Genomic DNA, 26,611 nt, shown 5'->3' on the forward strand with positions numbered 1-26,611 from the left:
GGAAAGCAGGAATCCGTCTGGAACCAGTTCAGTCATGTTTCAGAGTCATTAGATTAGGTAGAAAATGATTTGCTAATGTAGCTTAATGCGATGCACACTGTTTGCTACCGAGCTAGGCGGAACAGTGGTTAGCATACTGGGCTCGTATTCTGCAGGACGACGGTTCAAACCCGCGTCCGGCCATCCTGATTTAGATTTTCCGTTTGTTTTGTTGTTTTTTTGGGGGGAAGAGGCCAAACTACGAGGTCATCGGTCTCATCGGATTAGGGAAGGACGGGGAAGGAATTCACCCGTGCCCTTTCAAAGGAACCATCTCGGCATTTGCCTGGAGCGATTTAGGGAAATCACGGAAAACCTACATCAGGATGGCCGGACGCGGGATTGAACTGTCGTCCTCCCGTAGATTTTCCGTGATTTCCTTAAATCGCTCCAGGCAAATGTCAGGATGGTTCATTTGGAAAGCCACGGCCGACTTCCTTCCTCAACCTTCCCTAACCCGATAGGACCGATGACCTCGCCGTTTGGTCTACTTCCCCATATCAACCACTGAACTCAACCAACTAGTTCGCGAGCGGAGTAGTGAGCCAGACCCAGATCGAACTGGCGCTGCGGATTAGGGACTGTCGATCTTGCTTGCAGGCGAGACTTTGGTATTTAGGCGGGTGTCCGTGCCCGCTGTAGCAAATGCTGCGCTGGTCCCCAATTTCCACCTCGATACGCGAACAGATAAAATACGATAACACGCAGAACAATTTTTACTCGACACACGGACAAATAGCCCACACTACTTCCGTAGGGCATCCGGCCAAAAAAAAAAAAAAAAAAATGTAAATCATGAGAAACGCGGGCGCCCGGCCGTACGACGGGACAGATGCTCGGAAAGACAATGGGGCTAAGATCAAACTGTTAAAAATACTGTGAAAAAAAAGAACACCATGTTGTGTCACATCGTCTCTTAACACCGTTATGGTTGTACACGTTACACGAGACATCTCATGTATTTATTTCTTTGATGCTGAAGCTTCGTTTGGGGAGCCAAATTCAAATGTTTCAAATAGCTCTGAGCACTATGGGACTTAACATCTGAGATCATCAGTCCCCTAGAACTTACAACTACTTTTTTTTAAGGTGTGAGCCCGTCCACGCTCGCAGAAGCATAGTGATCAACGCAAAAGGTCTACTGTCACCTCTGCATTGTTAGTGTTTAGAATCGAGGAGATCGCAGGAGCGAGGATTGCGATGCTATCCGTACGTCTGGGTAGTGTTACCCATTAATACGGGTGCATCTGGGTGATAGAAGTGGTCGAAAAAGCTCGACATAATCAAGCTTGAAAGAAGAGCGGTTTGATGGGCAGAGGGAAAAAAGTACCAAGGCAAGTGCCAGGGGAAAAAAAACCTCTGCGACAGTGTCAGGTTGGGTATTAAGGGCAGTAGCGGTTTCTTGCTATCCGCGACAGATCGTGCAAGGTAGGGTTATGTTAGCGGTTGGGTATCATGCATCACTACCATAGAAGCAATGCCAGATTGTCATGGAATAATCACTCCTATCGAGGAGGTGAGCGCTGCTGCTGCTGGGCCGACGATGTCTCCTGGGCCAGCTGCTGAGCTACTGATACTGCCGCTCCTGTAACATAGCCATGTCGTTGTAGGTTTGTCAGTTCGATGGTCCTTGAGGAACTGGCAGTGTCATATGTGTTGGGGGTTTGTTTGTGAGTCGTGTATGGCTTCCCTGCGATTGTCAGTTCTCATGGCAGAAGCTCAGCTAGCAAGCTAGTCAGTGGCTGACGTGCAGGGGATCGCCTCATTGTGTCGTTTGCGTAGTTACGAAGTTACCATAGATGGTTAGTCCCCAAGGAGTGTCTCTGGGCGCTTGTGTTTCCATCTATGGTTGTGGTCGTAGTCGCCCAGGTGTAGAATGTGAGGATTGTTCGAGTGACTTGATTTCTTGTACAGTCGTGTGGCGAGTTTAAACCTAACTAACCTAAGGACACCACTCACATCCAAACCCGAGGCAGGATTCGAACCTGCGACCGTAGCGGTCGCGCGGTTCCAAACTGAAGCACCTAGAACCGCTCGGCCACAACGGCTGGCCCGCGGACACATCTCATCATCATTTGTGTCAGCGTATAGACTGGATTGTGAAAAAAATGGACTGTGAAAAAACTGGAACTCTGTACGGGCGCTGACGACCGCGCAGTTCAGCGCCACACAAACCAAACATCATCATAATCGAAGTTTCATGATTCTACATTAATTTATTTTTTGGTGCAGCGATTTTTTCCCACCGGAGTGTAACGCAATCCTGTCGACTACTCTCTGGAGTAGTATTGAACAACCGATGTTTTCGACCTCCTCGGGCGCGGAAGTTGCTATAGTTGAAGTTAATTAGCCGACGACACTACCATTTGTCTCGAGGGTGACAGGGCGAACGGAACTGAAGTAGCCGCATTCGGTTTTGAAAAGCTGAACCGGCTCATTGTGGTGGGCGGGCCGCCCGGAGAGGTGCATAAGGCGCCCCTCGCGCTGGGAGCGTCCTTTGTTGCCGGAGTAAATGTGGCGGTCGCGTGAAGCGCCGACCCCTGCAGCAGCGTCGCGTGACGCGCCGGGCATTATCTAATAAAAATAACATGGCCCCGCCCTGGCGTGCGCTCGCCTCCTTACCAATACACGGCGGTCGATGCGCTCCGTGGCCACGCCCGCTGCCCCAGGGAGGATCTCGCGGGCGATATTCGCGCCGGCCGCGCTTTTTCGCGCTAATTGGTTTTGCCTAATGCCTCCGGCTGCGGTGCGGTCGGCGATGTCACTCGTAAAATGGAGATAATTTGCGAGAAAGGCTGTGTGTGCATAGGCCGTAAAGATTAGCCAGACCGAGTACGACCGAGTGGTGAACACGCTGAGCCACGAATAGTTTGTTCACTACTTCTGAACGAGGACCCTAATTCCGGATCGTCTAAAGTCGGTCGAAAAATGGTTCAAATTACTCTGAGCGCTACGGGACTTAACATCTGAAGTCATCTGTCCCCAAGAACTTTTTTTTAAAATCTTTGTTCTTCAATATATATGATACATAATAACCCACCACCTTAAACAATTAGTGGGTCCTAATTGATACAATTAAAGTGTTAATACTACAGCTTACTCTGTTAGTTATTTTACTCACACTATGGGCACTACTGTTATGTCTTGATTATGTTGTTCTCTTTCTACCTATGCTAATCTACTTCTACCGGCAGCGTTACAGATGTGCCAGCGTTGTATAAACCTACGATGTTGGCCATGTTCACCGACCTAATCCCGGTGAAACGTGCCCCTGGCACCGGGCTGGCCGGAGTTGTTGATCGCATCAGTAATATGCTAGTGTTGCTATCCTAGCTTATCCTACATCTAACCTAACCTAACCTAACCTAATGTCAAAATCGGTGAGTGTCTGAATCGGTAAGAAAGGCGCACCCTCCCCCTAATCCCAGACGTGGCGGATTCCAGCCGTGAGGCGGCTGGCCAAGTCCACGCCTCGGCGGAACGGGACAAGTGCACGGAGTCAGATCGGTTGCAATGAAGTCTTAATCATTGTTACTAAGAAATTCCTTTATGGCATTAAGCTAGATCTCGTTTGCTAGTTTGTTCAGGATTGAAAAATGGTCCTCATGCTTGAGCCGGTGGTACGTGTCGTGGTTGGGTAACTGGTGGGCGTAATTGCGCTGCTACGTCGTCGAAGAGGTGGCACTCATACCTGGTGTAACCCCACAGTCACACGCTGGTGTAGCCCGTTTCCCGAACCGGCATAGGTATGCCGGGTAGGGTCCATGACCTGTGAGAAAGTGGAGCAGTCCTCGTGAAGGTGTGAAGTATTTTAGTTGCGGTCTCTCCCTGATATTGGGCAGTAGTTCGTATGTTCTGCGACCAGTTTCTTCATTATCCTATTGTTCTTGCCAGAGGTCTTCCCCCCTTCGTTTAATTTCCATTTTGTTTCCCACGTGAATCCCCACTAGATCAATTTCCCTTTTTAACCCAGTACCACGTCGCTTGCTCTCTGATCTTCATATCGAGCGGACAGAGCCCCATTAGTACTGTTAGCGCTCCTCCTGGTGTTGTTCTATATGTCCCTACTGATCTGAGAAGCATGTTTCGCTGCACTCTTCTCACAGCCATGGCAGGCATGACCCCCTAGAACTTAGAACTACTTAAACCCAACTAACCTAAGGACATCACACACATCCATGCCCGAGGCAGGATTCTAAACTGCGACCATTGCAGCCGCGTGGTTCCGGACTGAAGCGCCTAGAACCACTCGGCCACACCGGCGGAAAAGTCGGTCGATTTCGAGCCAGAGAGTACTTGGGTCCGGCAGCTGCCAACACTGACGATCTGACAATACACTACCTGCATGTACCGTAGTCGTTACGAAGTGATTTTCGTGCCGCGCTATGGCGAAGACCTTACCCTCACACCTCCTCCTCCCTTTTCGCAGCAGTCAGTGTGTTGCTTCTGGAGGCATTCCTCTGCTCTCCTGAGCCCCACGAGAGCTCCACCAGGACGTCGTCAGCAGACCAAAGCATGTGGACGCCCGTAACGTGTTACACACGGAGCAAGCCATTAAAACAGGGGCGGTACACAAAGCGGCAATTTTTTTTAATTTTATGTTTGATACTTATCACTTTGCTCCAAAAAGATATAAAATAGAGTTTTATGTTTAGTGGAAAATCTGTGGCGCAAGACCGCAACCGGACTATCGGCCTCACTGCAGGTAGAGTTCAGCCTATCTTCGCTGCGGCACTAGGAAGGAGATGGCAGGGCCCATTACCAGGACCATATTTTACCCACAGGAAAGACCGCGGTACTCATTTGGCAGAAGGCTGAGTGGATCTGCCCCGTCCTGTAGGGAGTGGAATGAGGGATGAAAATCCAAGGAATGTACAGTTAAAATTTGAGCCATTTTTCTCTGCAAAAACTGCTAAAACAGGTTTTGTGGTGTTTTGCATCAGAACATTAATTTTTGAACCTCTGGATCGTGGTAATAGATAATTACATAGCAAAAATTCCTAAGTTTGCTGAGAATATCATCTTAAGAGTAGTGGGGCAAAGAAAGTTCTGGTGCATTTTTTTGTGCTGGTTGCACACATTCAGGGGCAAGCATATATTCACTGGAAAATTATCCCTCTTTCCCTCCCTTTAATCTGTTGCTAGGTTAATTGGTTTTTGACCCACCAAGGGCTAATTTATGAACCCCTAGGGATAATCCCTCCTGTTCTCCCTCGCTCTTCCCCATCCATATGGGAGAAGGAATACGTTTTTTCACACCTCCTCAGTTCTGTGATGAGCCACTTTTTCCTCTCCTGGGAAATCTCTCAGGCCTCCCTTCCACCACTCACCCCTATCCAGGACTGAGACCGATAGCTCCAGGACCTGGGTCTAGTGCTGTATCCCCTAACAGGTTCACGTGTTAACAGGAACGGAAAGATGTTTTCGACAGAACTTCAGAAGACATAGCAATATACCATCAGATGGAGCTTGCAGAAAATTTTTCTAAAAAAAATGAACGAAGTGTGCAAAATATTAAAGTGAGGAGATTTTTAGGAGTTGTGGACTGGGGCTGTGTGTTAAAACGTGAAGGCTAAAGTTGTCGGACGTAATTTCCACCACACAATGCGATGTTCATGTAGCAGTGGTGGCAAATTACACTGTTCGAACAGCTTGGGCTTTTACATTGAACCCACACCCGGTTTTCCCCGTACCTCTTTTCTACCCAACTAAAACTACTCATAGTTTCAAACCCTCCTTGAGACTCAAATTAGTGCACTACTCTTTCTGGACTCTGATAAACCTCAACAGTATCCGTGGTTTAAACCACAAGGGTCCGCTAAAGTTGACCTGCACGTTCTATTTTGGCCAGACAAGTAGTAATAAACTGAATTCCAATAATTTCAGGGTTTGCAGCCGGATCTCATCAACATTCTGCCAGAATGGCAAGCACTGGAAGAAGAAATACGCCGGGAAAATTCCAGTAGTCACAGTAAACTGAATGCATAGAATTAAGTATTCCTTATTAGTTTGTTGTTTTAACAATGCGCGTTGTTTTGTCGTGCATGTGGTCCCTCTACTCGCTGATGTAGTCGCTAATTTTTAAGAAACGCAACCATTAGATGTGAATTCAACCAGCTGGTGTTGAACAAGCTGTATAGAAGTGTTACATTTTTTCGTGACGGTCGGCATCCTCTCTTCAGAGAATTAGTATGTGTCCTGCTCCAGAAGATCTCCAGAGAACTTCGTTCAAGTAGAGTATGTCATTAGCTCAGAGTGCTAAATGATGAACTGTAGAAGTCACAAGAAGTGGAGCGATTTAGGGAAGAATGAGAAAACTAAATACAGATGAAATCGTAGATGATGTGTAGTAAATTAGACAAAATAGAAATACAGTAACAAAATGTAGGAACAAGCAATGACAATAGAGTTTATTAAAGACCAAACCAGAATTTATAGTGTAAGTTCTTGTCAACGATTGTGTGGTAAATTCTCTACACTTCAGAGAACTGAAAAAAATAGGAAAATTGTCATCCAGATATTTCAGAACTCATACATGTATTTACTCGAGCCAACATATACTTGAAAACACATCAGACAATATGTAGAACGCAGTAAATAGTGCTTTTTTGCTTTATTCATTTTATATTGTTTTCTTGCTGAGTGCCAAATAACAATGAAAATTATTTTTCTCGTCCAATAAATCTGACTTTTTTACTGTTGAAATAATTTTCATTAAAACACGTTCATCTGTTTACCTTCTTTATTTTTTACGCAGTTCAGGCTTTTTCTCTGTACAACGTAAATACTTTTTGCTTTACCGGAACATTATTAGGATGTGCCATGAAAGCAAAGCAAACAACATAAATTAAGAAGACACAGAAGCACAAAATCAACTTCTGTAATAGGAATGAACTCGACCAGAATAGGTTAAAACTTAAGATGTCGGCAGACGCCGCCAGAGTCCCTTGTCTCTGCGCGTGCGCAGTGTGTAGCGTACTCGGAAATTTAGAATTCCGCACTCGGCGAAATAACAAAAAAAAAAGAAAAAACTAGATCATTGACGTCATAAACACACTCACGTCGTGTAGTCGATTTTGATGAGAAAGTCAATCGAACGTTTGTGTCTAGTCTTCCTTTTACCTCTAACTGCTTTCTTTGGCTTACTTTATTGTGTGTCCCGAGGAAAAGAAATGGTTTACCGGTTGAGCTGATCTCTATGTTACCTCACGAAAAGTCAGTGTTGTTTAATAGGAGATTGCAACCTTGGTGTATTTCACGGTGGCTGACTCATCCGGTTTTGCAGGCTGACTAGCAAGCCAAAGTTTGCTGTTTTATTATTCTAACCAAATGGTATGTAGTGTTGTAATATAACGTGATAATGGTAATATAACGTGCTAGTGATACGTGTTTTAATTATTTTTTTCTCTGTGAACGTGATTTAAAAACAGGGAACTAGAAATTAATTATGGAGTTTCTTATTCGGAGCGTGATTTTGTATGTTTTAATAGCATTCACCACAAAATACTTTAGTAAGGGCGCTGATTACGGCCTAGTTAAGTGCTGTTATGGCACAGTCAGTACCACCAATACCATCATAATAATTTTCAGCGTACATTCGGCTTGGTCTAAGCAAGGTCCTGTATGATCCTTAGCTTGCGTCTTGTGCCGCTTTCTGCAACTCGAAGGAAGGGTTTAGGTCTGCATGAAGTGCATTTGGAACGACACTTGATAAAAGTGAAGAAAGAATGTGTGCCTTACTTGCTTATTTTGTAATGGCAATGTTAGCGTGTTCCGTGGTTTGGAGAGGAAACTGAGACGCGGAAGTACATTACACGCTGATAAGATGATACCGTGCCAGATGTTGTCGTTAGGTCTGTGTGTGGTTTACTTCCTCTTGAAGAGAAAATTGCGTTCGTTGCACTGCCATATCGTAGCAGACTAAACGTGCGAAAGCAGACGCCAGATATCGCTCATAACCGGATTTTTGTGTTGAAGTTATCTTAAGGATGTCGTTCTTCCCAGCAGCAATGAATACAGACTGGAGGGAAAACAAACAGGACCCACTATCTTATCTGCGGCATTAATAGAATGGAGGCATGCTTGTTTTTGTCATCACGGAGCTATGTAAATCTGGCGCGCCTTGGCTGCGCTGCAAGGATTTCTCGGAGCTGGCCTTCTTATCTCGCGGCTTCCTGCATGCGAGCCCAATGAAACTGCCCCCCCCCCCCCCCACCCACCCATTTGCTTCTTTTTCTCTGTTGCTTCTGTGCTGCTGCCAAAGTTTAAAACCAACTTTAAATAGCCTTTCCTAAGAGCACATCACAAAACGGAGGCGAAACCTGTATCATACATAACCTTTCGCATCTGCGTTATATATTTCCCAGAAACGGATGAAATCATTAAAATTGAGCAAAGGTCCAGGACGCAGTGCAATCTCTGTGAGATTCAGTACTTAATTTGCGGCTGCGGTAGTTCGCCTATTCACCATACTATACGTTACTTCCTTCGAGTAGAAAAACGTGTGCCGCGCGGGATTAGCCGTGTGGTCTAAGGCGCTGCAGTCATGGACTGAGCGGCTGGTCCCGGCGGAGGTTCGATTCCTCCCTCGGGCATGGGTGTGTGTGTTTGTCCTTAGGATAATTTAAGTTAAGTAGTGTGTAAGCTTAGGGACTGATGACCTTAGCAGTTAAGTCCCATAAGATATCACACACATCTGAACATTTGAAAAACGTGCCCGGTGGTTAGAGTAAAGTATAGGGTCATACCTGTCTACAAGAAGAGCAGCGGAAATGACCCACAAAATTATCGTCCATTATCCTTGACGTTTTCTTTTGTATAGTAAAACACTTTCTGAGAGCTCAAATGTAATGAGGCTCCTCGTACAGGGGTAACTTCTCCCATCCGAACCGGCATGGATTCCAAAAACATCGATCATGTCAAACCCAATTCGCATTTTTCTCACACTACATCCTGAAAGCCATACATCAAGGCAGTCAGGTAGATGCAGTACTTCTTGATTTCAGAAAAACATACGACTCAGTACCTCACCTACGCATACTATCAAAAGTAGGATAGTATGGGCTATCAGATGAAGTTTGTGACTGGATTGAGGCTTTCTTGGTAGGCAGGACGCAGCTGTTATCTTGGATGGAGAGCCGTCGTCAGAAGTGGAAGTAAGTACTGACGTGCCTCAGGGAAGTGTGTTGGGACCCGGTCTGTTTGTTCATTTGTATATTAATGATCGTGCATACAATGTTAATAGTGACTTCTGATCATCCGGAGATCATGTAGTTTTCTATAACGACGCAATGTCTCAGAAAAGCTTTATAAATAGTCAGCTTTTGATAAGATTTCAACGTGGTGCAAAGGTTAGCAATTTCCTTTAAATGTCCAGCCTGAAAAATTTTGTACTTGGCAAAACGAAAAGAAGCATAGTATCGTATCACTACAAAATCAGTGAGTTACAATTGAAATTAGTCAACTCTTGCAAAGTCACGAGTTTAACAGTTTGTAAACGTATGAATCGGAATTGCCTCAGTCGTAGGTAAGGCAGGCGGCAGACTTCCGTTCATTGGTAGAACACTATGGAAATGCAAACAATCTACAAAGGAGATTTAGTACAATCTCTTGTGTGCGACTCGTCCTAGAATGTTGCTAAATTGTGTGGAACCCGCACATAATATGATTTTTTTTTAGTCATCAGACTTCAGACTGATTTTATGTGGTCTGCCACGAATTCGTCATTCGTCCCAAGCACTTCATGTCGGAGCATCACTTGCAAACTACGTCCTCAGTTATTTGCTGGATGTATTCCCAATTCTGCCTTCTCTACTGTTTTTACCCTTTACAGCTCCCTCTAGTACCATGGAGGCCATTGCAAAATAGGACTAGCAGGGGATATTCAACGTATACAGAAAACGGCAGCACGAATGGCCACAGGTTTGTTTATGTCGTGTCACAGATATGCTGAAGAAACCGAACTGGCAGATTCTTTAATACAGACATAAACTATCCCGAGGGAATCTACTTACAAAGTTTCAAGAACAGGCTTTAAATTATGATTCTAGGAATGTACAACTATTACCTACTTATCGCTCACATAGGGATCGTGAGGACAAGATCAGATTGATTACAGCACACAGACAGACACTTAAACAACAATAACTCTTCCCGCGCTTAATAGTGAATGGAACTCTCTTCCCATTAAGTAGTGCAATGGGAAGTACCTCCTGCCATTCACTTCATACTGGTTTGCACAGCAAGGATGTATAAGTAGGAACCACCGAACAGATGGCGAGAGGGTACCTTATGCCTTTCTTATATGCCTCCTGTTTTATTCGTGGATGGAGCGGCGGAAAATTTATTGAAGCCTCCGACGCGTCCTAATATATTTTGTCTTATTCTCATTACTCTTACGCGAAAATTACGATGGAGCCGTTATAGTTGTGGTCTCCGTTTACCCGAATACGCGACATCTGTAGATGCTTTCGTGAGAACGAGGTTGCCTTCCTGCGAACTGTTGCCATATCAGTTCCATGTTCATTTGTTGTATACTGGTTCAAATGGCTCTGAGCACTATGGGACTTAGCATCTCAGGTCATCAGTCCCCTAGAACTTAAACTACTTAAACCTAACTAACCTAAGGACATCACACACATCCATGCCCGAGGCAGGATTCGAACCTGCGACCGTAGCGGTCGCGCGGTTCCAGACTGAAGCGCCTAGTACCGCTGGGCCACCCGCGGCCGGCTGTTGTATACTCTTCGAATGGGTTGTACCAAGCTGTTACAAAGCTAGCGTTGATGCTCAGAGTTGTTTTGATCTGTTGAAATCAACGCCACCCGCGACCGGCTGTTGTATACTCTTCGAATGCGTTGTACCAAGCTGTTACAAAGCTAGCGTTGATGCTCAGAGTTGTTTTGATCTGTTGAAATCAACGCCACCCGCGACCGGCTGTTGTATACTCTTCGAATGGGTTGTACCAAGCTGTTACAAAGCTAGCGTTGATGCTCAGAGTTGTTTTGATCTGTTGAAATCAACGCCACCCGCGGCCGGCTGTTGTATACTCTTCGAATGGGTTGTACCAAGCTGTTACAAAGCTAGCGTTGATGCTCAGAGTTGTTTTGATCTGTTGAAATCAACGCCACCCGCGGCCGGCTGTTGTATACTCTTCGAATGGGTTGTACCAAGCTGTTACAAAGCTAGCGTTGATGCTCAGAGTTGTTTTGATCTGTTGAAATCAACGCCACCCGCGGCCGGCTGTTGTATACTCTTCGAATGGGTTGTACCAAGCTGTTACAAAGCTAGCGTTGATGCTCAGAGTTGTTTTGATCTGTTGAAATCAACGCCACCCGCGACCGGCTGTTGTATACTCTTCGAATGGGTTGTACCAAGCTGTTACAAAGCTAGCGTTGATGCTCAGAGTTGTTTTGATCTGTTGAAATCAACGCCACCCGCGACCGGCTGTTGTATACTCTTCGAATGGGTTGTACCAAGCTGTTACAAAGCTAGCGTTGATGCTCAGAGTTGTTTTGATCTGTTGAAATCAACGCCACCCGAAAAGCACCTCAAAACAGTGGAATACTACTGTAGAATCTGGCACTGTAAGATCTTGAGGATGTTTTTCTTAACACATGCAATATTCTCTATCAGAATAGTCTCAATAAATGTACGTCTTCGCCGGCCGAAGTGGCCGTGCGGTTAAAGGCGCTGCAGTCTGGAACCGCAAGACCGCTACGGTTGCAGGTTCGAATCCTGCCTCGGGCATGGATGTTTGTGATGTCCTTAGGTTAGTTAGGTTTAACTAGTTCTAAGTTGTAGGGGACTAATGACCTCAGCAGTTGAGTCCCATAGTGCTCAGAGCCATTTGAACCATTTGTACGTCTTCCATTGGACATCCCTGCTATTGATTTCACATGGTATTGTATTTCACAGGTTTAGTCACATTCTAAAACGAGAAATGTCGAACAGTTATTGCCTCTCGAGGAGCTGACTTTGTTTTCCCACGTAATCATATTCTCACCTACATTTGTACAGTAGTTCCAACTTGAAAAAGGTCAGTTTTACTCTGGGTCTTCTTCCATAGTATTTACACCATGATACTTCGTAAACGCTTTGCACGCTCACTCAGTATTAAGTTACGGGACAGCTAGAAATTTCTTAGAACAGTTACATTTTCAGAATCGTAAATCATAATACCGGACTGAGGTTTGAACCCTCTCCTCCACAGTAGCCTTACAAGGTAAAACCTTGCCAGCAGTGCGTGGCGGAGAGTGCCTACTACCGATATTATCGATTTTGTTTCCTACTCCATTTGCGTACTAAGCGGTTGTCGGGGTAATGACTGTCTATAGGCCTCTATCCTCGCGTCTTTGGCACCATAATGGTCGCACAGTCTTCAGATACACCAGTAGGGTTCCCCGAGGGTCCGATTTCTTTCTTCCAAGAATTCCGTTTTAAGTTCGCCTGGCGTATGTTCACTCTTCCGTATGGACTATACTGACCTGTTAACGATCGCAGCATTACGTCTCCGATCTCATGCGATGCCTATTCTCATGGCAACTTCATACACGCAAAAACTGAGAAAGTACTCCAGAATTGATCGATTGAAGTCTTATATGAGATTTACGTAACAGATGCATTGCATCTTCCCAGAACTCTACCAACGAATCTGTCTCCCCATTCGCCTTTCCTAATGCTGATTTAACACACGGTACTACCCATAAATACTTACACGATTCCACGTGCCAAACTACCGTTGCTCACAGTCGTGTTCCAACTTCCAGAGTGAAATGATTTTTTCCCCGAAATGCAGAGCACGGTAATATTTCGCTGTCCGTAGATCAGCCATCTGCCACGTAGCAATGCGGCCAGTCTCTCTCTGCCAGCCTGCCGACGAGAGTTACACTGTAAAAAATATACGTTCTTCATTTAAGAAATTCAGAACCAATAGCTACTAGGACTGAACAAAAGACGCAGCTGCTTTATTTTCGTTAATGGTATGAATAAGTATACATGTTGTCCGTAACTTTTATCTCTATGCTTCTACTTCCAGATGTTCAGTCGACAGAAAATAGGAGATTCAAACGCCCCCCCCCCAAAAAAAAAGTAACAGGGTTGACGGCTTTCCACCTTCGGCGGCCGGAGTGGCCGAGCGGTCCTAGGCGCTACAATCTGGAACCGCGCGCCCGCTACGGTCGCAGGTTCGAATCCTGCCTCGGGCATGGCTGTATGTGATGTCCTTAGGTTAGTTAGGTTTAAGTAGTTCTAAGTTCTAGAGAACTGATGACCTCAGATGTTAAGTCCCATAGTGCTCAGAGCCATTTGAACATTTTTTTTCACCTTCAACAACATTTCAGCGTCTGAACATCAACAGTGTCATAACTTCCTTAGGCTCTTCGTGAAAACTAATGTTAATTATGTAACATCGCACACCATATTGAAGATTGTTTACATTTTATAAAGAAATTGCACCTACGGTTGTAAGAAACACGTAGTAGCGATTCACCCCTGCAGGTCGTCGTTACTGACAAATTTTTCGAGAAGTAAGTGACAATAAGCGCTACAGAGAAATCCTAGGACCGACTGACGACGAGGGCATGGTAAGTGCTGTCAACCGATTTGCCAGGAACTTAACTCAGTGGAATAGGGGTCACAAAGCAGAGCGAACACGTATCCCGGTTTACCCGTAGGTACTCGATCATTTCTGAAGAAATGACTGTCAAAGTTTTCGAGGTACTTAATGTGCCTTTTACAGCGCGGGATTCTCAGACGAAATTGAGGCTCAGTGGTTAGCGTTGCGGTGTCTTAATTTTGCTCACGGTGTTCGAACCCGATTATTGTTTAGTTATTTAATTTTGTTTTTGTTTTCGTTTACAAGTAAGTCCATAAATGTCACTACACGAATGTTTCTTATTAAATTAGATGATACAAGAGCGTTAAATTAATTGTAAAATGACAATTGGGTTTCACAGTCTCACACGTTTATTGTATAATATTTGTGTGGCTGAAAAGAATTTCAAATAACGTTTCCATTCTTTTTTTAAAAAGGTGTCACGCAAATAGTAGACGATTAAGGACAACGTTATATCAGTATACACTGGAAACCATTCGTGTAGTAATCTTCTACAGACATGGATATATAAATGAGAAAAAAAATAAAGATCATAATCGGATTTTGAATACAGATCGCAAAATTAAGAAGCCGCAACGCTGACCACTGTGCCACCAGTACATCTGAGAACATCGCGCGGTAAAAGGCACATACAGTAACTGGAAAATGTCTCGAAAACTTTGGCCGTAGTTTTATTAGAAACGGTCGAGTATCAACGGTTAAGTAAAGACAAGTGTTCGGTTATTTTCACCCTTCTTCCAGTGAGCGATGTTTTTGGGAAATCGGTTTATGGCCCTTGCCATGTTCTCCTCGTGAGAATCGAAGCGTAGACTTTGTATCATCCGAGGCAACGAAATAAAGTAAGGGCACATTATTGGGAACAAAACTGTACTTCTAATCTGACGCCTACGCAACATTCTTGAGACATACGGAATAAATGACAAGGTAAGCTACTGAACTACCGAATGAACTTTTTTAAAACCAAGTCAGTCGAAGGTTACAGAATGTTAACAATTCTATATTGTAAATGGTTAAGGAAACCAACATTGTAGCAAATTAATGTTACATTACTGTTATGAGCAGAGTATGTTTTTCTGTAACTGGTAAGTTGAATTTGGGTCTTTGAGATAATTCACAAAAAGGAGGAAATAAACAGTGAGCTAATGAAAACATGAAACCCCTGCGAGTCTGCCAGGAAACAGACACCAAGATCCTGGTACGTCTGCTGTAGCTGCAGTTGTATGCGGTTCCCAATAATTTTCGGAGACTGACAATTTATGTGCGTCGGCGACGCATGTTCTGTTCATTTTCTAGACGCTTGCATAGGGCAACAAGCCATGCGTTAATTTACCTGCTAACTGTACAGTGTGTGCAGCGTAATGAATATATGCGCTAGCATACATTCCTGCTGTAATATACTGCACTTTCCTGAGATAATTGAGACGAATTGTGGTTTGCGTGAGATATAACACAGGTCTACTCTGTTATCCTGTAGCAGAAGGGTCATATCTCGCACTTTCAAGTATAGAGTTGCAGTGTATCTGTACGGCGTGTTCAAATTGTAGGTCGACGAACATACAGTGCTTATTTTTAACACGTAGTATCAGAAGAGAGCAAGTCAGACTGTAATATGTGAGCTTCGAATGAATGACTTCTGCGGAACCAGTGAATCTTGTCGCTCGATTACTGCGTCGTAGACTGCCTGCTTCAACCTTCTGTTAATATGAAATGATGAGCCTAGATAAGTTTTTTTCACTATTTTTTTTTACCTGAGCCTCATTTCCGATGTTTCACTCGTACTACACCGTTAGCTACCGAAAGAAAGATTTTCTCGTGGCATTTTTTAAAAGTACGCCGTAGTTTCCCCTATCGCCTAATTTAAATTGAGTATGTTTGCTTCGGTAAAGAAGCCGTATTATTTCATGATATCGAAAGAGGAGATCTTTATTACAGGGTGCTGATACTTAACCATGGGTGCTGTTCAGGTATGCAAAGTAATGCTTCGACGTATTTGCGTAGTTCTGTGTTCTATTCTGCCTCTGCCCCCCTGCCGTCTTGCAGCGATATCTTATCTAAGTCACTTCCTTTGTTTTACGCCTTCTTCTTTACTGCGTCGTAAAGCGCTGCCTGTTTCTAGCAAAGCCGGTGCATTCTCCAGCGTCGTGCTCTTCCAGAGATACTCGCGGATCGAAACCCGGACTGAATAGTCGGGACACAAGTGGACTTTTGAAGACTCTTTCAAAAGTCTGAGGGAAGACGCAGTTGAGGGAGTTGCCGCATCGCGGCGCCAGTGTAGCCAGATGGCGCCACTGCGCAGGCCATTGCGACACCAGGGAAACAAGTTATCTAAACCTCTTATTCTTTTCTGTTTGTTATTAGAGAATATCGATGATTGACGACCTTACTATTGCGATATCATTGGAAGGCTTCGGAAATCTTGTGCGGTCTAATATAAAATATAGAATTAACATATCTTCGGTAAGGTAATTATAGTGACTTCTATGTACAACAGCCAGAGTGCATTTCCGTTACTTATTTTCTCCATATAATACAACTTATTAGATACGCTATAATCATTGGACGCTATTCGATCCTGGTTTTTCTTCAGACACAGCACTGGAAAAAAAAGGAGGAATTAGAAAATCTAGCGAACACAGTAGTCTATTTTGTTGCCTTGAAGCGTAAGAGGAAATGGTTAGCACTGCTTATATTTTTAACGACTACAACACAGGTAAACATAAAACGTTTTGATAAAAAAAATAGTGACATTTGTAAAACGTAATTTGAGACGATCAGCTCCTTTGATTCATCATTCTGTGGTGTGGAGTATAGTGCATAAATTACGAATGCAGTTCAGAGAACGAAAGCTAGATTTTAATATTTCGTTGAATACTTTGTCATTAGAAACAAAACACAGGTATTGATTAAAAGAACGGGGAAAGAACTAAGCCACCGTAAAGGACGCGGAGGTAGCTTTATCGAATTTTCTTGGCGAAAGAAATGTTCAGTGACATTATTTGGGGAATGGGGGAAGAGGTGGACACATGAAGTTCCTGATCGCCATCATTTTCCGGCGGTGTCTCGCTGAGTGGAAATATGTGGAGCTGTTGGTGGTAGACCAGATGGCTGAAGACGTTAAGCAGATGTGCCTCCCAAGGTGCTTTGTAAGTCTATGGCGGCAACTAGTATCAGCCTCATCCATCGTTTCACCTGATTTTCATAACAAGACACCGTACGTCTTAGGACACTCACAAGTGATGCCCTTACTTCAGTAAACATCACTGTCACCCCGGAAACAGGCCTTGAACTAATGGTTAGGTAGACCATTAGTCACAAATTGTGAGTTTTTTTTTTCATTTTCTTTATGTGCACTATGGAATTCGATAAACGAAGATATATCTTCAGGTGCTCATCACAATTATCACGTCAGTATGTCTGAAGAAAAAACTGCAACCAGTCACAATTTTTGAATGAATGATTTATTTCGAAGTTTTCTCGTACAAATTCCACGTTTTATCTGATAACATAACAGAATGTTCATTACTTTGTTAATTACATAAAAGCTTTCACTTTATAGACAAATCTTTTACGTTTTACTTTCTTAAGAAAAGGTTTTACTTTATTCATTACAGCAAAGGGGTCAGCATGACTGCGTATGCTGATTGTGAGCTAAAAACGAGACGGCGGATGCGCGTGATTACATCTGACGCCACTCCAGTTACTGATTTGATTGGCTGTACCGTAGATAAGATGGAACAGTAACGGATTGCTTCTATACCTATGATGAATATTATTGCAGATTCCTGTCTTTATTCTACGTGTTGGTGGAAATCCATTTAACTTTTATAAATGGTGGCATCGCTAACTAGCCGAAAAACAAGAATCTGTACAATAGTATTCATCTTAACTGTAGAAGTAGTCTATTATGGCGCCATGTTGTTGTTTGGTACAGCCAATGAAATCTCTAGCTGATGTTAACTCAGTAGTAAACACATGTGTCCGCCACCTCTTTAGTATAGCTCATATTCAGTTTGCCAAATATCAGTGAAACGGACGCCAATGCAGTGATATATAAAACAAAATCTTTTAAGACATTGTATATAACGTAAAAGCTTCTATAAACAAGAAAGTCATGAATATTCTATTACTTCACAGGACAAACATCATTTGTTCGATAAATTCTCGCTGTCATCTGATGACTGGCCTAGGCCCGAATCTGATTACGGTGAGATAAGTCATTCATTCAAAAAGGGTGACTGGTCGCGGTCTTTTCTTCCAGAGATATTTACGAAAACAGGCGCGGTGTTCTCGAACTATTCCGTGTAAATTATCTCGTCGTTGTTAATATTTAGCATTTCTCGCAACTCTTAAGTTCTGCCTTTGGCCAGGCCTGAGTTTCTGCGAAGAATGAAGCGACGAGGGGAAATTGGAGCGAGGCTTTGGCGGGACGGTCGGTGGTGAGTGAGCTGGCGGCTGTGTACCCTTTGTGGCCGTTGCCGGAGCTGGCGCGCCCGTCCTTGGCGAAAGCACAGCCAGCAAAACGACGACGCGGGGCAAGTCACGCCGGGACTCGAACGAGGCTCCAGGGCGCGCGCCGCGCTGCGCCGTGGGAACACCGCCTCCCACAAGGACGGGGGTCCAGCCTCTAACTAGGGCTCGTTTGTATGGCCCCTCCGAGGTCGGCTACACTCTGATTTAAGGTAGTTGGCGTGTGACAGTACTGTCCCCGGGCCTCTTAAACGCTAGCACAAGCGGATTTGTAAACAGATATCTGGTCGGTCATTCCAAATCATTCTGGAAATGCGTATTTCCTCTTCCACAATCTGTTTTCGCTTTCATGAACGAGGGACGTTCATTAAGTAATGCAACACATTGCTACAAAATCGTGCCCACATGATTCTATTCGACTGGTGGAAGTCGGAGCCAACGTCTTGCTGCATCAGTAACCTCCCCATTGTCAACGTACTGCTTCCCGCGGAGTGCATCCTTCACTGGACCAAGCAGATGGAAGTCGGAAGGTGCGAGGTCCGGACATTAGGGTGGATGAGGAAGTACATGAACTTTTATGAGCTCCTCTCGGTTCCGCAGACTTACGAGGCCTTGCGTTTCATGGAGGAGGAGAAGTTCGTTGGCATTTTTGTGGCGAAGAACACACTGAAGTTGTTTCTTTAATTTCCCGACGGCCTGTTGGCACGCAGGAGATCGGATAGCATGCTCGATGACAGATGCCTCGCCCAACGACTCATCGTGCTTTTGTTCACTGCCAGGTGACGGGAATGCAGATATCAAAAACTTGAGCTAACAGAAAGTACAAAATGGGTTTAATGTGAGATATAGAAACATACATAACCAGAGGAAAGATAGATAGCGCCAATAGGAAGATAAGAGAGACCTTTGGAGAAAGAGAAGCAGAAGTACGAATATTAAGGGCTCAGATGGAAAACCAGTACTAAGCAAAGAAGGGAAAGCTCGAAAGTGGAAGGAGGAGACAGAGACGCTGTACGTGGGAAATGAACTTGAAGGCAATATTACGGAAATGGAAGAGAACGAATATGAGACGGGAGATATGATATTGGGAGAATAATTTGATAGAGCACGGAAATGCCTAAGTCGATATAAAGTTCCTGGATTTGACGACATTCCGTAAGAGCTGCTAATACCCATTGGAGAACCAGCCATCACAAAACTGCTCCACATTGTGTGTAAGGTATATGAGACAAGTGAAATCTATCTGGCTTCATTCTGAATAGAAATGATATCCCATCAATGGTACAGTTGCATTTAGTTGCAATTCGAGGACAGCAACTTTCCCGCTTACGTCCAAGCCCTTTAATTTGGTTACGGAAGACTCCATGCTAGTTTTTTTCTCTCCTTTTGGCGTGCAGAGGACACTGTATTTCTGCATTCGCTAATGAGGACGGCGCGAGGGAAGGACGCTGCATTCGTGACGCCTTAGTTCGCGGCTCTGTAGAACGAGATGACAGAAGCGTCTTTCAGAAACACGGAATAAGTGCAGCGAGAGGAGCAGTAAAAGAAAGTAAATTCTGTCATTCTGCAGACTGGCGACCTTCTCGGAGCGCAGCGAAAGGGCCATCCGCTGCTTCCAGCTAGCGATAGCACTGCGCGAAAACCATTGGTGGAAGTATGTTTTGCGCATGCGCCTCCGAAGACAGTGCGGCGACGAGTCAACTCGGAAAACACCAACCGAAGTGTCGCAGCTGCCACACAATCGGAATGATTTCTGTAATACGCCATCCGTCAAAAAAGTTCGAAACAGTTTTCATTCCTGACGTATGAACGACGTCAGCGCGTTAACGACGGTGCCAGCTTGAACTAATGACTATAAACAACAGGTGTGCATTCGATTTATCATTTTAATTGAAAAATGTAAAGTAGCGAGTAAAATATTTCCACACGGTAATTCCGACTTCCTAATATCGTTTCCAGCGACCTCAAAATACTTCATACCCAAAGTTTTGCTCGAATCCGCAAAGTTTATAATTCTTGATTCGCCAAATTTTATCCGCCAGTGTGAATTTGTAATCCCGACATCGGATTCCCAAAGAATCTAAAAAGAACACGGTTTTGTAGGATATTATAGTGACTTTTCTATTACGTCAGGCTTTTGAAGCGAGTTGGCTCATTGTGCTGTGGATTAACGTCGAGGGTCGGTGTGCCGACTAACCTGGATGTTTCAGTTGGTTTCCCTCATTCGACCGGTTGAATATCGATCTGGTATCGAAGTCCAGCCTCAGTTACACACTGAGGCTTTTTGCGGATGATGCTGTGGTATATTGAGAAGTTGTAACAATGGAAAATTGTACTGAAATGCAGGAGGATCTGCAGCGAATGGACGCATGGTGCAGGGAATGGCAGTTGAATCTCAATGTAGACAAGTGTAATGTGCTGCGAATACATAGAAAGAAAGATCCCTTATCATTTAGCTACACTATAGCAGGTCAGCAACTGGAAGCAGTTAATTCCATAAATTATCTGGGAGTACACATTAGGAGTGATTTAAAATGGAATGATCATATAAAGTTGAACGACGGTAAAGCAGATGCCAGACTGAGATTCACTGGAAGAATCCTAAGGAAATGCAGTCCGAAAACAAAGTAAGTAGGTTACAGTACGCTTGTTCGCCCACTGCTTGAATACTGCTCAGCAGTGTGGGATCCGTACCAGATAGGGTTGATAGAAGAGAGAGAGAGAAGATCCAACGGAGAGCAGCACACTTCGTTACAGGACCGTTTAGTAATCACGTAAGCGTTGCGGAGATGATAAACTCCAGTGAAAGACTGTGCAAGAGAGACGCTCAGTAGCTCGGTACGGGCTTTTGTTGAAGTTTCGAGAACATACCATCCCCGAGGAGTCAAGCAGTATATTGCTCCCTCCTACGTATATCTCGCGAAGAGACCATGAGGATAAAATCAGAGAGATTAGAGCGCACACGGAGGCATACCGACAATCCTTCTTTCCACGAACAATACCAGACTGGAATAGAAGGGAGTACCGATAGAGGTATTCAAGGTACTCTCCGCCACACACCGTGAGGTGGCTTGTGAGTATGGATGTAGATGTAGATGTAGACCCGGCCGCCCCCAAACATGCCAAATCCATTTATAACCATGTCGCTGAGGAACAAAGACACAAGGAAAATATGAGCATTATTATTAAAATCATAGTCGATCTGACACTTTGAAACTGCGTTTATGATCACTTTATAATTTTTGCCGGAGGGATGGTGGAAGTGGGGAGAGGCGAGATGTAGACAAGCTACAACGGAAGTAGATTACACCCTCCATTCCTTTCCAGCACTGACGACGACGGTAAAACATGTTCTGAAAGTCACATATGATCATCGCTGTCCAACTGAGGATTCGCAAACGCTCACCCTTGAGGTCCTCAGATGATTGAGAGACGAAGACTAGATTAAGGGTAGAGTGCAAAACTTCTTGGCCTGAACTAAATTCGATTACGCGCTTTACCGCTAGACCATTGGGCCAGATAATGCGAACAATAGCGAAACAGCTACGTAGTAAATTCACGTTGTAATTTGCTTTTGGTAAAGAAACCTAAAATACACGTAGTATTCATATTTCGCCACGAATGCAGAAGCGAAATTACATGTGGTGCGAGTAGCGAGTTAGTACGGACAGAAGAGATTGCGAGACTGCGCGATGCGACAGGACGGCTGGCGACGCATTGAGGCGCAAAGAGCGCCGGCGCCGCCGGGCGGCCAGCGTGCATGCGCGCCGCGCCTCAGCGTGCTGCCCCTCTCGGACGAGTCGCCTACTAAACCAGAAGCCTTCCAGACAGCGGCCGGAGCGGACCTGCGGCGCGCTGCGCTACATGGAGCTCGTCCCACACACCACCATCACCGGCAAGTTATTGCGCATGCGCACACACATTACGCTACTTAGTTAGCTATCGATGTTCCGAACCTGTTTCTGAGCGAGCGTTGGCAGCAGTGGTCAGCCACTGAGTGCTTTTTTTTTTTAGCTGTCGCGTCAGCTCTTTGAGGTCAGCGTCAGCAGCGCGGCGGCGATGTCTGGCGGCTGGCTACTTCTTTTGTGTTGGCGTCCGGCCTGGCCCGCTGCGCGCGGTAATTAAAAGTTTCCGGGTGAAAGAGGGGCGCCGGGCGGCAGAGGTCGCTTATGCCGCGGCCGTGCTCACGTTGGCGCGCGCGTGCGCCCATGAATATTCACCCTCCCGCCTCCCCCCCCCCCCCCCCCCCCCCTATCGCCAGCCGGACAAAGCGCGGCCCCCGTCGAGCGGGCCGCCGGTGCACAATCGATACGCGTCCGCCGCACGCACTTGTTGCAGGCACACAGGCGCTCACGCACTCAACGCAGCGCGGCGCGGCCCACTTGTTCGCGGGCGCCGTTGTCTGCCTGAACAGGAAGGCTGTGTGCTCTGAGGAGCGTCTGCGCGTGCCTTGCGCACTGGCTAAAATCCCGTGCTTTATCTGATGCGAAAATATCACTACCACTGTATACTTACCTTCATTCCTTATGTTACAGGCAGTCGCTTACAAATCGCAGTTTCTGTTTCAGATCTTTACGCGTGTAAATTTCACACACGAGCGCACATATTATGGGAATGTACACTGAGGTGACGCAAGTCGTGGGATACCTCCTAATATCGTGTCGCGCTTACTTTTACCTGGTCTAGTGCAGTAACTTGACGTGGCACAGACTCAAAAAGTCGTCGAAAGTTACCAGCAAAAAATACTCAGCCTTGCTGCCTCTATAGCCGTCCATAATTGCGGAGCTGCTGCTAGTGCAGGATTTTGTGCACGAACTGACCTCTCGATTATGCCCCATAAATGTCGGGCGATCTGGGTGGCCAAATCATTCTCTCGAATTGTCTCTCAGTGTTCTTCAAACCAATCGCGAGCATTTGTTGCCCGCTGACATGGTGCATTGTCATCCATAAAAATTTCATCGTTGATTGGGAACATGAATTCCACGAAGGCTGCAAATGGCCTCTACGTAGCCGAACATAACAGTTTCCAGTCAGTGGATTGGTTGGTTGGTTGGTTGGTTGGTTGGTTGGTTTGGGGAAGGAGACCAGACTGTGTGGTCATCGGTCTCATCGGATTAGGGAAGGATGGGGAAGGAAGTCGGCCGTGCCCTGTCAGAGGAACCATCCCGGCATTTGCCTGGAGTGATTTAGGGAAATCACGGAAAACCTAAATCAGGATGGCTGGACGCGGGATTGAACCGTCGTCCTCCCGAATGCGAGTCCAGTCTGTGGACCCGAGGACCCAGTACACTCCATGCAAATACAGACCACACCGTTATGGAGCCACAGTGCCTTGCTGAGAACTTGTGTCCATGACTTCGTGCGGTCCGCGCCACTCTCGGACCCTACCTTCAGCTCTTAACCGGTCGATATCGGAACTGTGTGAACAGGCCACGGTTTTTCAGTCGTCTACGGTCCAACCGATATGGTCCCGCTCAGGAGAGGCACTGCAGACCATTTCGTGCTTTTAGTAAAGGCACTCGCGTCGGCCGTCTGCTGCCATAGTCCATTAACGCCAAATTTCGCCGCACTCTGCTACCGAATATTGACTTCCCTAACGATTTCGGAAATGGAATGGCCCATGCGTCTAGGTCTTCCTACCATTCCGCGTTCCAAGTCTGTTAATTACCGTCGTGCGGCCGAAGTCACGTCGAAAACCGTTTGCCGTAAATCACATAACAGCAAATGACAGTTCCGCCAATGCACCACCCTTTTACACATTTTGGACGCGATTCTGCCGCCTTCTGTATATGTGCATATCACTATTCTATGACTTGTCATCTAAGTGTGTTACCTTCCGTCTACTCGTGTATGGCTGGAGATATGTAGTGTAGAAGCGTCAGTTTAAGAGTATTATTCCATTCGCAGTTGGTCAGTCGCGAATAAACCCAAATTTCCCTTTAATTTTACCGTTATGGTCATTGCAATGGATGAATCAGGGAGAAAGTAGTATAATTTTGACACGTCGTACAATACCCGATTTCTAAAGTTTAAGTAATACTTTCCAAGACGAGCGACGGTTTTCATTTCAGCATCCTCCACTAGAGTTTTTTCCATTTCTTCGAAGCTGGCTTAACAAACGCTCAGCGAATGGAACAGCTCTTCTTCGAATCTTCCCTATCGGTTTCGTTGATCCAGTTTAGTAAAAGTTGCAGATTGGCAAAAAATTGAAATGACAGAATCCAAATGGTTCAAATGGCTCTGAGCACTATGGGACTCAACTGCTGAGGTCATTAGTCCCCTAGAACTTAGAACTAGTTAAACCTAACTAACCTAAGGACATCACACACATCCATGCCCGAGGCAGGATTCGAACCTGCGACCGTAGCGGTCTCGCAGTTCCAGACTGCAGCGCCAGAACCGCGCGGCCACTTCGGCCGGCTGACAGAATCCGTACAGGCCACTTGCTAGGATGGATTTCATTTCTTTAGGACATTCTAGTCAATCTCGTGATTGACACTGGCATCTGCTATAACTTGACTTGTGTGTTCGTTCTACCTTAATTCACTGTGGATAACTACTATGTTTTCGACAGTTGTGACTGTTTGTAGTGATATATCGCCGATGAGAGATTCTGTCTTCTTACGCGTTGCACTCGATACTTTCGCTACAAGATACCGTGGTGTGAAATTTTCGTTGCTCAAACCTGGGTCTTCTGCGAAGCTGCAGCTGGGAGTCACGTCGCACGTCACGGACATGTGATGGCCTTTGAGAAAACTTAGGTGTTTTATGTGTTTGAGCAGACCTAATACGGGAGTTTACATATATTACAGATAATAGCGCTACGACACTGCAAATAGTGAATTGTTGTGTTGATCTTCTGAACTCCCCGTCTGCTCAGTAGTGGTAGACGGATCATGTGTTTCAGGGTGTTTTGCAGAGTTGCCCGCTTTTCTTTGAATATACTTAGACCTACTGTCAGGTGCAGAACACGGCATGGTGGTCGTTCTGTAGAATAATCTCTCATTTCTCGGGCAGCGTTTCAGAGTCCTCAACTAGAATTCCCCGGAGATTTACTGTACAAGGAGCGAGAGTTAGACTAAGTAGTGTTTGTGATACTCGGGCTATGTTTGTCTGCTATTCGATGAGTGAATTCGGATTGTGAGATTAAACCTTGTCGGTCTGAGATCGCCAACTGTTCTGCTGAAGTTGTATTTGTTCCCTGGCACAGCACTTATCCAACACTACTTCGTGACGGTACTGCTTACCATAAGCTTTCGTGTGTAAGGAACGAATTTCATCTTTTTGTATTAGTGAGACGATTCCTTCAATGTATTTGTATCCTTCGTTAAGGATAGAAGCTGAAGTGATGAAAGAAGCTGAAGTGATGAATTAAGATTTGTGTCAGGACTGGAACTTGACTGCACAACCCTGGCATTGTGGTTAACACAGTTGCACAGAAAATCCTAGTCCAGTGCCCTCCCTTACACAGACTTCAATTCGCACCGCAGCCCATCTTGATTTTGCCCTTCATTAATCGTCAATATTGCCGAGGCTCGCCGATATTGGAATAGCACCCCAGCTTCGTACGTAATGGGGAAATCCCGCTTGTATCTCAGACGTAGATGATTCGTCGATCTGATGCAATTACATTTTCCTGGAGCTTCTATCCTTACCTAAGACAGAGTCGAGACGCAATATGTCTCCGAGAAAATGTAATTGTATCTCTTTGTTTCCCTTTACAGGCAAAACTTTCTTTTAATATCAGACTTTCTTGACGATTCATTGCATTTCAGGTGCTCTGCGTTGGAAGTCGGCTTACGGTTTCGTGAAATTACACTTCCAATCAACCAGGAGCAGTAGACAGCCTTGTGGTTCAGGCACCACGGAAGTGTGTCCTTAAGTTTCTTTACTGTTGAAACATTATAGAGGAGATAAAACCGAGCGGTTTATTTTTACGACGTGGATGTCATATTCAGGTGAGAATCCGGTCCCAAATGTGTCTGGATAATTACTTTTCTATGCAGTCAGTGGATCTTCCTCCTCCCCCTCCCCCTCCTTTCATGTCAGTTTGCAAAAGATCTTCACGTTTCGAGCAGGTTGCTTTGCAACACTAATCTATTAAGGCTGGTTTACACCAAATAGTAATTTAGTGAGTGTCGAGTGATTTAGTAACTAAAAGCGTGTGAACTACATTGTTTAGTAAAGTTGGTAAGTAATTCGGTTTAGTCGGCCTAAGATAAACAGTATTGGTTGAAGTAGCTTCCCCACCGCAGCTCACCTACCACTGTTACGCCATTGGACATGTATGTACGCCGTCTGTTTAGAAACGTGAATTATTGTTTGTCTTCGTTCCGGTCTCTCTAGGCTCGTTGGAGTGACGATACAACTGTTAAGTTTATTTCTCTTTACGTAGAACACGAGCGCTTGTGCAACGTGATACTGTACTTTAATAAAGCAGCCGACGCAGCCGCATTCACAGAGCTGGAAAAGAAGATAGGAATACCGCGT

At 45.1% G+C, this 26,611-nt stretch overlaps 1 protein-coding gene across 4 annotated transcripts in view; it reads left to right on the top strand.

Moving 5' to 3' along the window:
- Positions 1 to 26,611, top strand: part of LOC126473637 (kinase D-interacting substrate of 220 kDa) — a 383,513-nt gene that overhangs the window by 163,816 nt on the left and 193,086 nt on the right. Inside the window, exon 1 of one of the 4 annotated variants that reach the window (XM_050100856.1) lies at positions 21,919 to 22,016. The exons of the other annotated variants lie outside the window; for them this stretch is intronic. The gene's annotated coding sequence lies outside the window, so the exon portion shown is untranslated. Of the gene's footprint in view, positions 1 to 21,918; positions 22,017 to 26,611 lie in introns of those variants that run through there. 4 annotated transcript variants of the gene reach the window in all.

This window comes from Schistocerca serialis, chromosome 1 (assembly GCF_023864345.2).
Source record: "Schistocerca serialis cubense isolate TAMUIC-IGC-003099 chromosome 1, iqSchSeri2.2, whole genome shotgun sequence".
Taxonomy (NCBI): domain Eukaryota; kingdom Metazoa; phylum Arthropoda; class Insecta; order Orthoptera; family Acrididae; genus Schistocerca; species Schistocerca serialis.